Source organism: Schistocerca americana, chromosome 3 (genome assembly GCF_021461395.2).
Source record: "Schistocerca americana isolate TAMUIC-IGC-003095 chromosome 3, iqSchAmer2.1, whole genome shotgun sequence".
Classification (NCBI taxonomy): domain Eukaryota; kingdom Metazoa; phylum Arthropoda; class Insecta; order Orthoptera; family Acrididae; genus Schistocerca; species Schistocerca americana.
This window is the reverse complement of record NC_060121.1, coordinates 943,145,752-943,160,645: the sequence shown is the minus strand read 5'-3', so window position 1 is coordinate 943,160,645 and position 14,894 is coordinate 943,145,752. Positions and strand designations below refer to the sequence as shown.

The following is a 14,894-nucleotide window of genomic DNA, read 5'->3' as shown; positions in this document are numbered from 1 at the left end:
TCGGGACACAGTTTTCATCTAGCAGGAAATTTCAAAACCAGCGCGCACTCCGCTGCAGAGTGAAAGATTTGTTCTTGTATCAGAAGTTATTCAATTTGTAACTTTTTCTTTGTTAAACTGATGTTTCTGTTAACCATCGAAACTTAATGTCATCCGATTTCAGTATAAAATATTTGTTTTCTTAAATATAAATAAATCTTTGGTAGTTTATTGATTATTGAGTCAAATCTGGACTCTTCACAGTGTTTTGATAGTAGTATGTTCCTTCCTGTTCACCTGTATCCTCGAGATCAATCTAGATTTACTAATTCACTACTTGATTCACGCCTCTCGAATAGGATCGAGTACGTGCTTCCGAGACTACACGGAAAAAAATGGTTCAAATGGCTCTGAGCACTATGGGACTTAACATCTGTGGTCATCAGTCCCCTAGAACTTAGAACTACTTAAACCTAACTAATCTAAGAACATCACACACATCCATGCCCGAGGCAGGATTTGAACCTGCGACCGTAGCAGCCGCACGGTTCCGGACTGCGCGCCTAGAACCGCTAGACCACCGCGGCCGGCAGACTACACGGAACAGAATCCCTTTCTCTATGCGCCACCTGGCGTAGCCAGCTTACGTGTGCCGCCGCAAACTGCACAGAGCTTACGGAAGACAACAAGGGAGAGGTACGCCAGTAAGCATATTAGCAGTTCTATTCCAGTGCTTTCCCCTGCTGTCACGCTCTTTCTGCAACATGCGACGAGTCGCGACATACACACTGACGTCACACGGTGCTCGGCGCTTGAGCACCGGGCAGTCCTGCGCAAGCGCAGTAGCGCCAACGACACGAGTGGAGCGCGAAGTGTCGATACCGACAGCGCTCTACTCGCGACAGCCGCCTACTATCGACAGCTCGCGGCTACGGTCGACCGCCCCCGTGCGACGCGAACCATGCCGCCCACTTCTCTGCGGACATACTATTCCCTCGCAGACACAATGTCACATAAATGTCTCAAAACCGATTTGAGCTGACAGCAGTCCTCTGCAGTTTAATCACTTCCATGTATTTCTCATCGTGCGCATTTCAAACACGAAGTTAAAAGCATTTTTTTGAATTTATAAGAATGGTTTGAGAACTATGCAACCATATGTTATTACGAAAATTAAACGAAACCCTGCACTCAGTAACAATTTCGTCGACTGAGCGCTTTATTTCTCATGTTATAGGCCCCCTGCCATTCCTGATTTACATGAACAATCTGAGCAGTCCTCTTACGTTGTTTGCAGATGATGCTGTGGCTTACTGTCTTGTAAAGTAAACGCATGATCGAAACCAACCCCAATATGATTTAGACAAGATATCTGTATGGTGCGAGAAGTGGCAGCTGACTTTCAATAACGAAAGTGTGAATTCATGCGCGCGACTATTAAGAGGAATTCGCTTAATTTCGGTTACACGATATATCACACAAATCTAAAGGCTTAGAATGCACCTAAACACTTACGAAACCACAATTGGAACGATCACATAGATAATGTTGTGGCAAAAGCAAACCAAAGGTTGCACGCTCATAAAATGCAATAGTTCTTCTGAAGAGATTGGTCAGATAATGCTTCTCCGTCCTCTTCTGAAGTAGTGCTGTGTGGCGAGGGATCCACATCAGACAGGACTGACGGAGGACCCTGAGAAAGTTCAAAGAAGGGCAGCTCGTTTTGTATTATCGCGAAATATGAGAAAGAGAGGCACAGCCGATACGCGAATTGGGGTGGCAATCACTTATCGTCAAATTTCAATCAGCAACTTTCTCCTCAGAGTGAAAAATTTTTTTGATGCACGCCTACATAGGGAGAAATAATCATCATTTTAAGTTGACAAACCAGAATAACTCTAAAAAGAAGCTTCACACGAAAAAATGTGTAGAATCCAAAGATGATTATTTTCGAGGGGGACATCTGCTGGTGCTAAAATTAGCCAGCCCCCGGGGGGTGGGTTGGGAGGAAACTTTAAAATTTCAAATGGGAACCCGCATTTTTTATTGCAGAATCAGAGTCTACATAAAAAACTACGTACACTTCGTCTTAAACATTTGTTTTGATCCATGGTAGTTGAAGCTGTAATTCAAGAAAATTCATGTTCTCATTTTTGCGTGGAAAATGGTTACCGTTAAATAAAAAATACTTATTTACTTCGTAAATTTTGATTCGCTAAACCTAAAATTCTCCTTCTCTCCCCATAGGGTGGGGTTTGAGAGAGAGGAATTAAAGAGTTTTACAAATGTTGACTCAAATATTGATTTTTTTCCGCAGATTCGGATAACTTTTGATTGTTTCGTGGTCACCATTTGTAAAACTCTAATTCCTCTTTCTCAAACCCCACCCTATGAGGAGAGAGGGTGAGTTTTAGTGTTGGCGAATCAAAATTTACGAATTAAATAAGTATTTTTTATTTATCCGTAACCATTTTCCACGCAAAAATGAGAACGTGGATTTTCTTGAATTACAGCGCCAACTACGAAGAATCAAAACAAATATTTGATACAAAGCGTACGTAGTTTATTATGTTGAGTCTGATTCTGAAAAGAAAAATGTGGGTTCCCATTTGAAATTTTAAAGTTTCCTCTCAACCCACCCCCAGGGGGCTGGGTTGGCGGGCTAATTTTAGCACCAGCAGTTGTCCCCCTCGAAAATAATCAGCTTTGGATTCTACACATTTTTTCGTATGAAGCTTATTTTTAGAGTTCTTCTGGTTTGTCAACTTAAAATTTAGACCCTGTATATTTTCGGTGCTTTTCCTAAACAGCATATGGCAAATTTGTGGATGGTTCCTCTGAAATAGACACGGTCTACTCCTTTCCTCTTCTTTCCCCAATTGGAGCTTGTACTCCGTGTCTGATGATCAAGCCGTCGATGGTACGTTAACCTGTAGTCTTGCTCCCTTCTTTTCATTCTATAGTGCAGTTTAGACACTAATGAAGTGAAACTTCTCGTCAGAGAACAGCAAACACTGGTCTTATTGTCATTAGCTAAAGCTCAAAAAATGGTTCAAATGGCTCTGAGCACTATGGGACTTGACTTCTGAGGTCATCAGTCCCCTAGAACTTAGAACTACTTAAACCTAACTAACCTAAGGGCAGCACACACATCCATGCCCGAGGCAGGATTCGAACCTGCGACCGTAGCGGTCGCGCGGTTCCAGACTGTAGAACTATGTTAAGTCCCATAGTGCTCAGAGCCATTTGAACCATTTTGAATACTTTGACCGATGACGGCCACGTCGAAGCAATCGGATGCGAAAACCAGCCGAAGTAATGGAAGTTCGACCCGACCCGACCCTCTGGATAGGAGAGTGTGAGCCGGTAACGCAGCACATTCTTATTCCAAGATAAATGTAGGAGGCAGAGTCTTTTAGGATGAGGGTTTAACATATCTTTGCTGTCAGAAACTTTGAACTAGTAGAGGTCCACTCCTCCTCCGAATCCTGAGGACGCACCTCAGTGAAGCAGTTAAGATTTGAAGGAGGGGATCAAGCGTCTGCGTTTCTCTTCTAACTATGAATTTCTGAGCCAAAGTCCTCTGGAATTGAAAGGATATCTCCCTTGTCTCCACCAAAAGCTCGTAATGACTTCATTGCCCTAAGACATTCCAATAGGGCTGTAGTAGAGATGTCGAGGCATTGCCATTAATGTGCACCCATAATCCAATATACAACGGATCACGCAGCGGTAACGAATTGGTAGGATTGTAACGCCAGCTTTCCACCCTATTCGGGCTACCGCTCATAGGAGACTGAGTGAGTGACCGACCTTGGAAATGACGTTGTTGTGTCTTGTTTACACAGAGTTCCGTACAGAGCGGAGACGCAGAAGCAGCGCACAGGCTGGGTGCGGCCGCGTCTCTGGAAGCAGGCCAGCAAAGGGTGTGGCCTGCAGAGCAGCGGCCAGCTGGAGAAAGCCGCTGCCCGTGCTCTGACCACGACCACTCACACCGAGCGCAGCGCATCGCCAGTACATCCAGTGAGAGCTGCAATTATCGCTAATGCGTTAATCCGGAACCGATTGACGCTGAAAAAAATTAATTCCAATTTTGGCCACCATGTGTGAATCTGGCGCTGTATACTGTTTTTATGGCGGTGTCACATCCACGACGTCACTTGACACGCCTATAACGTGAGTAACCGTACGGCTTTCGAGAAGAGAAACCGCGTGCTTTTAGTGCAACTGTTTCATGTGAACGGCAGCAATTAAAGTAGAATGAGATTTTCACTCTGTTTGCGCTGAAATGAAACTTCCTGGCAGATTAAAACTGTGTGCTGGACCGAGACTCGAACTTGGGACCTTTGCCTTTCGCGGGCAAGGAGAGCAGGAGAGCTTCTGTAAAGTTTGGAAGGTAGGAGACAAGGTACTGGCAGAAATAAGGCTGTGAGGACAGGGCGTGAGTCGTGCTTGGGTAGCTCAGATGGTAGAGCACTTGCCCGCAAAAGGGAAAGGTCCCGAGTTCGAGTCTCGACCTGGCACACAGTTTTAACCTGCCAGGAAGTTTCAGCACTTTAACTGTTGCACTGAGACATGTCGCCAACTGAAAGGTATAAGGACAGACCGATGTCAATAAATGGCGTAATGAAGATGATAATGAAATTTGCAATACAAAAAGGGGGAGCTTGGTGTGTCATCTGGAAGAGGAAGGCGTCCTATTCCGGTGGAAGTTATTGACGAGGCTGCTGCTGTTGAAGCTGACCAAGCAGGACATGCAGGGGTAGAGACAGTACTCGTGCAGCTTCACGAGAGTTGTGCAACCCTCGGTTAACAGTTCGGAAAGTTTTGCAGTCTACATCGGTACCTGTACAAGATCCAGCCCGAGCAGCAACTGAAACCTCACGATCCTTAGCAACGTTCTGAATTAGCTCTCCGATTTCTGGCACGGATCAAAGTTGATGATATGTGGCCGGGCAATATTCTATGAAGCGATGAGGCGCATTTTACTGTACGGGGTAGAGTGAACATACAGAACTGTCGAATTTGTGGTACTATTAAACCGCGTTTTGTGCACGAAGAGCGACTGCACGTGCCGCATGTGGCTGTGTGATGTGGATTCAGAAGCACCTTAATTCTCGGTCCGTTCTTCTTAGAGAGAGGTGTACCGCGGCGTCAGCACGTTATCCAGACCTCCTTGTACAGCACGTGATTCTTGTTTTGGAAGAGCGCAGCTGTGTGGAAACTGCTGTTTGCAAGTAGAAAGGTTAATAATAAAATCTACATTATGCCTTTCTCACTTGTTTGACCTTTACTACCCACGTTATGTTCCTAATCCATTACATATGGAAACATTTCTGTACGTCTTTCCTGCATTCACAGCAGGTGGCTAGAACTAGAACTAATTTTTTTCCAGTGCAAATCGATTCCGCATTACCATATCTACCGAGATTCTCTGCCAGACCATAATTACAGCCCATAATGGACCTCCTGAGTAGTGCGCTTTAATTATAACCACCCAGTGTGTAACATGTCATTTCCTGTGTGGTCATTCGGTGGCTTCTATATAGGCTAGAGGGGGAGCAGGCTATCTGCAGCCCCTATTATCCTAAATGAGCTGTGGTGGAGACCTGCCGGGCTCTCTCAAGCGCGGGTGATTTTCCCAACACGGGAAGATTTTCCCTGTACCTCTTGGGAAACACAGTTTCTAAAACCCGTGGCAGGAAGCAGTATTTTGGAGTTTTATTAGCGTGAGCTGGAAATGCTTGCGTACAGTTAGAGAGTCTGACTGTCAAAATTATTATTTCGTGGGCGTTTTCGGAAATCGTGGAATCGGGAGTTGAGACAGTCGAGCCGCAAGGGTTGAGGTGGAAAATTTTGGAAATTTGTGGTAAGATCTTACGGAACCACGCTGCTGATGTCATCGGTCCCTAAGCTTACACACTACTTAAACTAACTTACGCTAAGGACAACACACACACACACACACACACACACACACACACACACATATGCCCGACGGGGGAGCCGCGCGACCGTGCAGGATGCCCGAGGCCACGCGGCTGAGGTGGAAAGTTTGTGTTTTAAAGCGACGAGTCTGCTTTTTGAGCGCGTAGAGCCTAAAAAGCATTCGAAAGTGATTTTTGCCCGCGAGCGTGAAATTCTGCATTGGCACTGTACTGTTTTCCTCGGCCATTGTTGTGGTTTAGGGAGCGTGGACTTGTTCGACAGCAAGAGGTATAGCAGAGAGTAAAGCCCTTCGCCAGCTGGAGGTTTTTTAGTGAACAAGACGGACTTGGTCACATTCAGTTGAATTCAATACACTACTTTTGTTAGTGCGCAGATTAAGTGTGGTGTTGAAAGGTCTCTGTTGGATTCCTTTCATGTTAATTTCTTAAATATGTTGTCATTTACGGCATAAATTCCTCTTCTAAATTTACTATGGTGTTTCTGACTATCTGGGAGGAGACTGAGCAGTGAAACGTGTTACTTTTACACATAAACAAGAACGATCTGTCACACTACTACACTTTAAAACACAGTTTATATGTAATTCATGTCACACAGTCTCATACGGAACCTACATCCGCTTTCTTTTATATACTGTATATGATAAGATACTATCATCCCCCTTCCCTTCTGTGTGAGAGGATGAATGAGCAAATGTATTTATAGTTGCATGCTTGAGGGTAGCAGACAAGCCTGTCCGCTAGAGAACAGTAGGACCAACGTCGGAACAGGTAGCTACGCTTTCTAAGAGCAGAGAGGTTTCTATTCTTAGTATGGTCCTGTCCGTCCCTTGTCATGTTGGTATAGGAAGCTGCCCCTCTGGCCACTTCCGTTGGTATTTGTGAGGCACCCCTCAGGAAGGGACCACGTCAGTCCGTCCCCGGCGAGCGTCTGAAGTGGTAAGATCTCCGGCTAAGCGCGTGTCTGCTAAGTCCGTAGGACAATGGATTTCTTAAGTTCAGCCTAACTGAAAATTTAATCACCTTTATTTCAGGTTTAGATCTAAAATATCTTATGTTATCTTAAATTGCAACGCAGTGTATTTCGAGTGTGAAGTTCAGAATATCTTCCAGTAGGTGCTTTGCCACTACTTTGTGAGTAAAGTGGAACCACGTGTTGATCAGTAACTCTAACTAAGAGCATCAATCTTAAATGCGAATGTGCGTGAGATTATAACGTCTCGTCTTGACAATATTTTTCAATATAGCAACTTTTCTTTATGTTCAACCCACGTGGGGTGTACTTTGTGAGACCAGTACCACGTGCTTATACAATTGTTTGACCCATCAGGTTAATAGTAAGACGATAGTAACGAGTTCGAGGTTTTTCTTTTGTAAATATGTAATTTATTTTAATTATCAAAATTATTGTGGAGTTACACTGTTTGTGTAAACCAAATTGACCACGTGAAGCATGTGGTGTAATCATCAAAGTAGCCCTCAGCTCTTCTTTTCGGGAAGATTTCACAGAGAGTTAGTATGAATTTAGTATACCAGTGTGTGGTAATTACATGACGGACAGGATTGTGCTACGAACGTAACTTCTTTGGGTGAAAATTGAATCGGTTGGTTGTGGTTAATTTCCTCTTGCATATGTTTCAACGTTCTTCGTGTGTTATTTTATGAATGCAGTGCTGTATGCAGTCTCCCAATCTTGGCTTCCTATTTGATGTGTTCCGTAAGATTACAAACTCACATTTTCACAGTCCTAAATAAGGCACCAGCTTAGTTATGACTCAAGTTTAATATGCTGAAATTTCAATGATCAATGTTAAAATAAATTTCCAAATGTAAACTGATTTATTTCTTTTTGTTTAAATTCTTTTATATATATATATATATATATATATATATATATATATATATATATATCACCGGTTGTCGTATGACGATTAAAAGATTATAATTAATGTTAGTCTGGTTGGGAATTTGGTAGGCTAGACTGGATACCTGGTGAAACAGTTGGTCAGTAATGCAAGGTTAACTTCCCCAGACAGCTCACAGCTTTTAAACCGCTTTTATTGTCTATCAGCACCGCTTTCATAGAAAATTAAAGCAACAACGTTACAGTGTTTCTGTGTGACCTTTTGCCTACTGACTTTGAACCACGTTCACGTTGTCCCGGAGAGTGCCGGAGAAGTTGCGTTTGGAGTCGATGTATAAACTGTTAGTGGTGCACGTACTGCAATCCAGGGGTCAGATCTCGGAATCTTCCTGAGAGTAGTTACACAACTCTGGGGTTTTAATTACTGACTGTGGAGTAGTGAGGAGTTCATGTCTTACGGTTCAAAGCGAGGCGCATAACCTTTATCCGATAAATGTGATAGTGTATCAGTGCAGAGAAATAACCTGGGTCCGCCAATGAATGTCTTCGCGTAAATCTGCGGAGAATATGGCGCATAATTTGTCCCGCGCGGCACACTACGAATACAGTGAGTGGACCCTAACCGCGGACTCTACTGAGATTTCGCGCGACACCACACATGCTCCGAGAACGGGCCTAAGGAACGTCTCAACATCTTCAGCGGAAATTAAGCGACACACGTTCTTAACCGAGCAGTCAGCCAGCAGCGTCACTAATACCACGATCAGATATGAAATGTCAACTCAGTACCTGATTTCCTAAAGTAATCTACATCTGTAACGCAAGCCTCTGTTCAATGAGTGGCTAAAAGGTAATGGGAGTATCATCATCAGTTCCCGTCTTAAGCTCTCCCAAGTCGTAGTGGCTTCGCCGTTCGCATCTACTTCAGTATATTGTACGTACTCCAAAAGTTAGTGTATAGTGAGGAGCTTACTTAATACCCATATTAAGGAGTGCTTTTTTTGTGTCCTGTTCTTTTCGCCTTTTGATCCAGGGAGGAAATGAATGAGTACTTGTCCCTGTACACTCCATAATCCCTCCTACCTTGTTCATATAATCCCTGTGCACAGTATAAGGTGCTCGCTGCAGAACTCTTAAGTCTTCCTCGTATCACATTTATCCAAATTTATGCAACACAGTTCTACGAATGCAGCGTCCCCTTTCTTTAAAAGGTTCCCATTCAAGTTTATTGAAACTCTCCTTGCACTTCCGTATGGTCTACGCCGACTTGCAACCAGCCTTGCAGCGTGTCTCTGATACCGTTCGTTGCCTATTTGATTAGGTCTCCGAGCGCTGGAACAACAGAACTTCTTGCATTCGGATCTTGTACGCGATTTCTTTAGCAGATCTGTTGTCCCTTCCTATAACTGTTCCAAGTAGCCACTCTTACTACTGATTCAATATCGCTTCTCAGTACTACACCTAGGTATACACAAGATGTGACGCGCTCCGGACGTTAACATCTCATCTGGTAAAGGCCAACTATCGCGTTGTTTTTGTTACGAGTTTTATCTTGCATCTGTCTACATTTAAACAGAGCTGCCGTTTATTGCACCAAAAGACAATTTGGTCCAAGTCTTTTTACAGTTCCTTATGACGATACTTTGCTGTAGACACAACATCGTCAGCGAACAATTCTATAGTGGTGTCGACCCTACTAAAGAAATGTTTATGTCTGTCGAAGACATTAGTGGCTCAATCACGCTTGCATGAGACGCAATCGATTTTGCTTTCGTTCTGTTGAAAACTCAGCGATCAGTGCAATGTATTGTGTTTTCTTGATGAAAAATTGTAGTAACCATACAGCTACGAAGATTCGCAGTATGATCGGAAGTAGGCGAGGATGTGCCTTCCGTAAAGCTAGGGGATACGCCAAGGTGTTGATAGGATCGGCGCCACTGTCAATGACACGGAACCCTCCAACCGCACTCAGATAAGGAATGGCTCCATTCCGATCACTGAGATTGCCCAGTAACGCCCCCATTGCCATTTGCCGGCCAGGGAGGGATCAGAATGGCCCTTATCAAGTCTGCGGTTGAACGCACGTGTCGCAGTAGCAGCGAGGCTCGCATCGCGCTCTCAACGACTTTACAGATAAGCGCAGCAGCAAACGCAGGGGTGGATCCTCCCCACACACACACACACACACACACACACACACACACACACACACACACACACACCAACCGCGCGCAGCGAGATTCCACGAGCGCGCAGGAACACAAGTTGTTGATTCTTGTATGGTATGTTGCAAATAGCAATTACATGTGAACAGACAAAATAAGTCTTCCTACATTTCCGGAAGGCCTTGTGCCACATTGCCGACTACTTCACAGATAAGTCATTGGGTCAATGCATTCTTGAGTAATAGAGCTCAGTAAGTTACACGAGATGCTCCGATAAGCAATGCAACACATTTCTTTCTCGGCCATTTTCGGTTGAAAAAAATGCGGAATTTGTTGTGGGACATGGTGCATTATTCCCGCTACAGCCCCGACAGTTTCATGAAGTTCCGATAGGTCATGGTGCTATGCGTAGCCTCCAAAATGGCGTCTCTAGTGGAGGTGTGTTCAAAGCAGAGAAATATCACTGAGTTTCTTTTGCCGGGAAACCACAGCATCGCATATATTCACAGGCGCTTGCAGACTTGGCAGTGAACAAAAGCACGGTGAGTCGTTGGGCGAGCGTCTGTCATCATTGCAACAAGGTCGCGCAGACCTGTCCGATCTCCAGCGTGCTGGCTGGCCGCACAGAGCTGTGACTCCTGCAGTGTTGGAACGTGCGGACACTCTCACTCGAGGAGACCGACGGATCACAAACACACTGCTGTGCAGCTCGACGTCTCTGCGCTAGTGCTGGCACACTCAACCACCACTCGGGGAACACACAGGTGTGTGTCCGCTGGGTTCGTCGCCGCATAACAGAAGACCATAAAGAGCAGCGAAGAACCATTTGTGCGGAATTGCTTGCTCGTTACGAGACTGATGTGCCAATTTTTTTGTAGAACATCGTCACGGGCGATGAAACGTGTGTTCATCACTTTGAACCGAACACAAATCGGCAGTCCATGGCGTGGCGCCATACCACCTCTCATCCGAAGAGAATTTTCAACAAAGCTGTATCCTCAGACGATAAGATCATGACGATGCTGTTCTGGGACTCTGAAGGGGTTTTTTTGTTTGATGTCGTCCCCATGTTGCAACGATCAACTCTTTAAGTTGCGTGCGTATGGAGTATCGTCTCAGTTGTGTGAACTGGATTCGTGATTTCCTCTCAGAGTGGTCACAGTTCGTAGTGATAGACGGTAAATCATAGAGTAGAACAGGAGTGATATCTGGCATTCCGCAAGGTAGTGTCATAGGCCCTCTGCTGTTCCTGATTTACATAAATGATCTAGGTGATAATCTGAGCAGCCCCCTTAGATTGTTTGCAAATGACGCTGTAATTTCCCGTCTAGTAAAATTATCAGACGATCAATTCCAATTACAAAATGATCTAGAGAGAATTTCTGTATGGTGCGAAAAGTGGCAACTGGCACTAAACAAAGAAAAGTGCGACGTCATCCACATGGGTACTATAAAAAACAAAAAAAATCCGATAATTTTTGCATATACGATAAATCGCAAAAATCTAAGGGTTGTCAATTCGACTAAATAGCTAGGAATTACAATTACGAGCAACTTAAAATTGGAAAGACCACATAGATAACATTGTGGGGAAGGCGAAACAAAGTCTGCAGCTCGTGGTCGTGCGGTAGCGTTCTCGCTTGCCACGCCCGGGTTCCCGGGTTCGATTCCCGGCGGGGTCAGGGATTTTCTCTGCCTCGTGATGACTGGGTGTTGTGTGATGTCCTTAGGTTAGTTAGGTTTAAGTAGTTCTAAGTTCTAGGGGGCTGATGACCATAGATGTTAAGTCCCATAGAGCTCAGAGCCAGCCAAGGCGAAACAAAGACCGCGCTTTGTTGGCAAAACACTTAGAAGATGCGACAAACCCACTAAAGAGACAGCCTACGTTACACTTGTCCGTCCTCTGCTGGAATATTGCTGCGCGGTGTGGGATCCTTACCAGGTAGAATTGACGGAGGACATCGTAAAAGTACAAAGAAGGGCAGCCCGTTTTGTGTTATAGCGCAATAGGGGTGAGAGAGTCACTGATATGATACGGGAGTTTTCGTGGCAGTCACTGAAACAAAGGCGGATTTCTTTGCGGCGAGATCTAGTTACGAAATTTCAATCACCAACTTGCTCCTCCAAATGCGAAAATATTTTGTTGACACCCATCTACGTAGGGAGAAATGATCATCATAATAAAATAAAAGAAATCAGAGTTCGAACGAAAGTATTTAGCTGTTCCTCTTTCCCAAGCGTCATTCGAGAGTGGAATGGTAGAGAAGTAGTATGAAAATGGCCCGTTGAACCCTCTACCAGGCACTTAAGTGTGAATGCAAATAAGTTACACAAAATTGCAACTAGTCACTTTTTTGAATAATTATGTTTTATTCCATGAACCAGTTTTCGAACCTTTTCATGTTCATCTTCAGATGGTTTCAGGAAGTTACATCATTACTGGTAGCATAATGCTGGGTGCTGGCTTGCGACAGTATAGGCGGCTTTTTTTCGGTTAGTGTCCATCTGTCTGCCTCCATTTTGATGTCCAGTTGTTATATCACTAGACACAATGCCACACAAACTATATTAATTTACACTCTGACAGCGAGACTTTTCCAGCATCCAACATGCGCTTTACAACAGTTGTACGTTCATGCAGGCCCTCCTAGTAAGGTGGTGTATCTTCACATTGAATGCAGATTACGTTGAAAAATAGGGTTTTGTAGCCAAAAGAGTGGACAATAATATGCTGTACTGGAATCCTAAATAAAGCCACAATGCTTTCAGGAAAAAAGGTGTATTTGTTATTGAAGGCCCGTCGTACTGCATGGCACACATTCAATAGAAAAAAATGCCACCAGATCTGCTCCAAGAAAGCGTCATGGCACTTCGAATGTACTCAATATAGATTACCAGCAGTAAAATCACTTTTTTTTTCGTTGTTAGATGACGTTGCTGTTATCTACAAGACAGCACCGTCGTTGCACGCTTAGGAAAATACAAAAACATTTGGAAAAATCTTGCGCGGTGAATGACAGTTCTCTTTAAATGTAAATAAATACAAGATAACGTCCACAAAAAAAGAAAGAACTCGATAGTGTCGGATTAAAATATTAGCGGTGGACACGAGGAACACGTAAGCTCGAATTTTAGATTTTTATTGAGAAGCGATATGAAATGGCACGAACACGCAAAATGTGTCTCAGAGAAGGCGAATTAGATTTGTTGAAAGGTCTCTAGAATAGGGCATTGTATGTGTAAAGGGAGTTGTATACAAGGCGCTATTGCAAGGAATTCTACACTGTTTGAAATCCGTACCAAAAAGGCATGACAGCGCATATCGCATACGTTTCAGAGACGCGCAACTGGAACGGTAGCACGTCGGTATGGCCGATACGTAAGTGACACAGGGATACTTGGGGAACTTAAGTGGGAATCTTTTGTAGAAAGATGACGTTGTTCTCCTCAAAGCCTGCTGGGTATAGTTCACGGAAGCGGTGATCGAGGAGGACTTTGTGGCAGTTCTGTTGCCTCCATTGTGTACCTAGCGTAGGAACTATGAGAATACAATAACGAAGGTTACTGAATGTACAGGAGCATAAAGACAGTCATTTTCCACTCGGTCAATACACGAATGAAACATAAGAGAAAATTTGTTAAATTGCGGACTGCGCCTGCATATGAAAAAGCAGATACCTAGGCATGTGATCCTTGACAAGGCACTTAGATGTATGGTAGAATCTAGTCCGCAACCATGCGCCGTTTTCACCCTTCTATTGGGAAAATGCCACATGCCACATTGCCAAGTCAGCGAGTAACGGCCAGCTTGGCGTTCAAGCAATGTCATGACAAAATTATAGACGCCGCGGTTATGAGAAGGTTTCACATTCAAAGACAAGACTCTGTTGTGGTCACTGACCACGACCTGAAAAATGTTTCATCTGCAAGCAGATTTTAAATCTACAGGTGTATGCGTTAAGAGCTGTTTCAGTTCGAGGTATAGGAGTGAGTCGCTTAAGACGTATAATATCCCTTTTATAACCGATGGTTCAAGACATCGAAACGAAATTTTAGTACGCAAATAGGCGCGTAATTTAGTTAAGTAGTCAGTGCTACAAACTCTTGTATCAAAGGATATAATGAAGCAAGATTGTTTTATACGAAACGAATCACTTTTTTAACATAATTTGGAAGCTCTTGAAAAAGCAAGTCCTATAATATAACGCTTGAATTTTTTTTTAAGTCTTCAGATACTGCGGCCCGCGCCAACCTCTTTGTTGGATGTATTCCAATCTTTAACTATGAATGTTATTTCCTCATGCTCTAACACATGTCCTATCGTAATGTCTCTCCGTCTTGTAAATGTTTTCCATATATTCCTTTCTTACCCAATTCTGCGGAGAACCTCTTCATCCCTTATGATTCCATCTACACTCCTGGAAATGGAAAAAAGAACACATTGACACCGGTGTGTCAGACCCACCATACTTGCTCCGGACACTACGAGAGGGCTGTACAAGCAATGATCACACGCACGGCACAGCGGACACACCAGGAACCGCGGTGTTGGCCGTCGAATGGCGCTACCTGCGCAGCATTTGTGCACTGCCGCCGTCAGTGTCAGCCAGTTTGCCGTGGCATACGGAGCTCCATCGCAGTCTTTAACACTGGTAGCATGCCGCGACAGCGTGGACGTGAACCGTATGTGCAGTTGACGGACTTTGAGCGAGGGCGTATAGTGGGCATGCGGGAGGCCGGGTGGACGTACCGCCGAATTGCTCAACACGTGGGGTGTGAGGTCTCCACAGTACATCGATGTTGTCGCCAGTGGTCGGCGGAAGGTGCACGTGCCCGTCGACCTGGGACCGGACCGCAGCGACGCACGGATGCACGCCAAGACCGTAGGATCCTACGCAGTGCCGTAGGGGACCGCACCGCCACTTCCCAGCAAATTAG

At 44.5% G+C, this 14,894-nt stretch overlaps 1 protein-coding gene across 1 annotated transcript in view; it reads right to left on the bottom strand.

Annotated features, from left to right (window-relative positions):
• The window catches only part of LOC124606562, a 934,387-nt gene that overhangs the window by 217,003 nt on the left and 702,490 nt on the right, over window positions 1-14,894 (bottom strand). The gene's annotated exons all lie outside the window — the stretch shown is intronic.